Source organism: Carassius carassius, chromosome 31, assembly GCF_963082965.1.
Source record: "Carassius carassius chromosome 31, fCarCar2.1, whole genome shotgun sequence".
Lineage (NCBI taxonomy): Eukaryota > Metazoa > Chordata > Actinopteri > Cypriniformes > Cyprinidae > Carassius > Carassius carassius.
Window position 1 is genome coordinate 20,434,978 of NC_081785.1, and position 3,746 is coordinate 20,438,723.

Sequence of the window (3,746 nt, forward strand, 5' to 3'; positions counted from 1 at the left end):
ACATGCATTTTATGAATATAGTGTTAAAATATCTCTATCAGCAGATAAAATAAAAACAGCATATCATAGTTTATGAATATAGTCATTAACATCGGATAAAATACCGATGTATGTTTTATTACAGGAATGAAATGTAATATGGTTTAAAGACACCGTAACATAGACTAAAAAATTAGACCATATTCTTCGTTCTGTTCAATTATATATTTTTTCCACGATCCTGGTAAAATGTATATTTTTAGTGATGACTGAAACTATTGTAAATGTTTTGTTTTATATTGTTTGCAAATGTATAATGTGTTTATATTCATTAAAAGAAGAAAATAAGACTTGGAGACGAATGAAAGCATGAGAGGGAGAGAGAGGGGTACAAGAGATGCTAGCCGCGCACCAACCGTAATTCATAGGTGAACCGTCAGAAAACTGTCAAAAACATGGTACTCCCGCGTGAGATAAGTTTGGTTTTAATTAGCAATGTCTTTGGAGATATTATAATTGGTTAGTAAACTCGGGAGATAGTGAAGTGTAGCGTGCAAACGCTTGGAGCACTGGAGGTCAGAAAGGCGATGTGAAAACAGCTCCTTCAGCTCTCTAAAAATGTAGGATCTTGTTTTATCTGAAACAGTTGGTTTCAGTATATTTTTTATACATTTCATTTATAACCTTTTAAAAGAACAGAATGTTTTTCAACCTTAGTTAAATTGCTTTTAGATGATGTATATTATATAAATATTATATAAATTATAGAATGTTTTATATATGAATGTGAAATAACTAAAATGTGTTTTCCAACTTTAGCATGATTATTAATTATATTATATAAATTATATAAATGTTATATAAATTATAGAATGTTTTATATATAAATGTGAAATAACTGAATGTCACATATATGAAATAACTGAAATGTTTTTTCAACTTTATCATGATAATTATTATATTATATAAATTATAGGATGTTTTATATATAAATGTGAAATAACTTAAATATTTTTCAACCTTAGCATGATAATTAATTATATCATATAAATTATAGGATGTTTTATATATAAACAAAGAACACACCGATCCCATTTATACACTGCTCAGGAATGTAATGGGAGGGGGAGACACACACACACACACACATAACCGTATAACTGGCACAAACTTCAAACAAGCGAACTGGCACAAAGTTCAAACAACCGGCAAATACCTTCTGTCAAAACCACATGATCGATGCGTGGGGAGTGTTTCCTTTACCGTTTAAACTACCCGTCAGAAAACCATGATTTAGAACTAACTTGGTCAATAGGGTAAAACTTTCTGTCAAAACCACATGATTGATGCGTTGGAAGTGATTCCTATAGGCTACCTTAAAAACTAGCCGTCAAAATATATAATTTAGAACTAACTAGGTCTATAGGGTAAAACTTTGTCAAAACCGCATGATCGATGCGTGGGAAAGGATAATGGGTTAACCCATGAACTCATTCCGGAAGTTCAACCCATCCATCATAAGGTCACCGGAAGTTCAACCTGTCAAAAGGTCAAAGGTCAAAGTTATAAATCATCTTGACAGAAGGTATATTATAAGTACTACTGGTCTCCATGGAATAGTAAGGCTTTCCTCTCTGTACACATGTCCCCTTCAAAACTTGCTCAGGAGAAATGTTATGTTTATTGTCCCCCCCCCCCCCCCCAACATTTAGATGAGATTTTCGCCCCTGCCTTCAACATCTGGCAACGCAGTCTTCCGATGACAGCGGCTCAGATGTGGAGTTAACTGCACCACGCAGCAACAGCTTAATCCAAGACGCGACAAAGCAAGAGTTAAAAATCATTTTAATATGTTTTAATATTCACTGCGAAGCAGACAGTCATTAAAAATAATGGGATAGTATTTTGTCGCACTGCTTCCGTCCAACCATAAGCATAGTTATCTATTGTGGTAATAATTTGGCAGGTCGTGTCAAAATGTAGTTGGTTTTGAATAGATAAGTGTTTTGACTCGTGTACGATAATTTTCTTCCAAATACGATAATTTGGAACTTCTGGTACGATACTTGGACATTTCCAATCTGGCAACACTGTTACCCAGGAAAGAGGATACAGGTTTAACTCATTTGAAATACTCCTGCTAATGTTACACTGTCAGATATGCAAAAGAAATCTAATGTATCTCTTGCTCTGGCTACTGTAGACCACCAGTGCCGTATACAGAATTCTTAAAAGAATTTGCAGATTTCCTCTCAGACCTCCTGGTTTCAGTTGATAAAGCGCTAATCATGGGAGTTTTTAATATTCACGCTGATAATGCAAATGATGCAGTAGGACTTGCATTTACTGACCTAACTCTTTTGGAGTCAAGAAATGTCACCGGGCCCACTCATCTTTTAATCATACACAAGATTTAATTATATCGCATGGAATCGATCTTACTGATATAGATATCGTACCTCGAAGTGATGATGTTACAGACCATTTCCTTGTATCGTTCATGCTGCGTATCACTGATATTAACTGTATTGATCAGCGTTACCGTCTAGACAGAACTATTTGGGGGGGGGGTAACGATTTTAACCGACTGGCTGGGGCCAGCCTAAAAAGATGCTCATAATATCTGCGCAATCAAAGATTAATAATCTTTTTTGTTCTGTCCTATCTATCACATGTTGTTGCCTTTATTACTGTGCTATACATTTAAAATAAACATATTTTAGATTCCCATATAAATGTACAAACTTATTCACTTTTACTTGTAAATAAAATATTTCACTAGATTTTCTAAGATAATTGTGCACCCATGATTTTTCTAGAATCTGGAGTATATTTTGCTGTTGAATTATCCTCTAACCTAGTAAATAATAGTATTTTTGTAAAATTAAGATTTTTTTTTTCCATTTGTTATTTCCCTTTTTAAGTTAGATTGTGATTAACACAAAAGAGTAATGATCCAGGTCAACACAAAAGTATAGAAATTCTAAATTGATTTTTTTTTTTTTTAATGCGCTGGTATCAAATTGGACCATATCGGCAGATACTTAGAATTTTCAGTATCCGATCGGTTTTAAAAAATGGTATTGCATCCCTAGTCTGATTAAGGAAACATGCTAAATGTGCAGTGATGAGAACCACTGTGCTAGACTAGGGTTCCTCAAATCTTGCCCTGGAAGGCAAGTACCCTGAAGAGTTTAACTCCAACCTTGATCAAACACACCGGAGCAAGTTCATCAAGGTATTCAGAAAACCCTAGAAAATAAAAAGGTACTGTAAGTCAGTTTGTTCAGGGTTTGAGCTAAACACTGCAGGGCAAAGGCCCTCTGAGACTGGATTTGAGAAACCCTGGTCTAGACAGTCTTGAATAAGTGCTCCAGCTGCTGGTCCCACTAGTTAGCATATGTTTCTTACAGTGGTGCAATTAAATCAAAACACACATCTCAAGATATTCTGAAGAAAAACTTTATTAGTATCATGATCAGATCTTTCAAACTAATAACTTAAGCACACAGTCTCCAAAGTAAATTATGTCTTTGAGCACTGAGTTAAGCTGACTGAAGATGCTTTAAATACTCACTTTACATACACATCCATTTCATTACTGGAATTCAAAATTAATTTTCTGTCAGATTATGGTGTTGATGCACCAAATAAAACAAACATTACATCAAGTACCAAGCATTAGACCTTGAGAAACATTCAGACTTCTAGGAATAAATATTAAAGGGTTATAAGGTGACAACATTGGCTAATGTAATTACACTGTT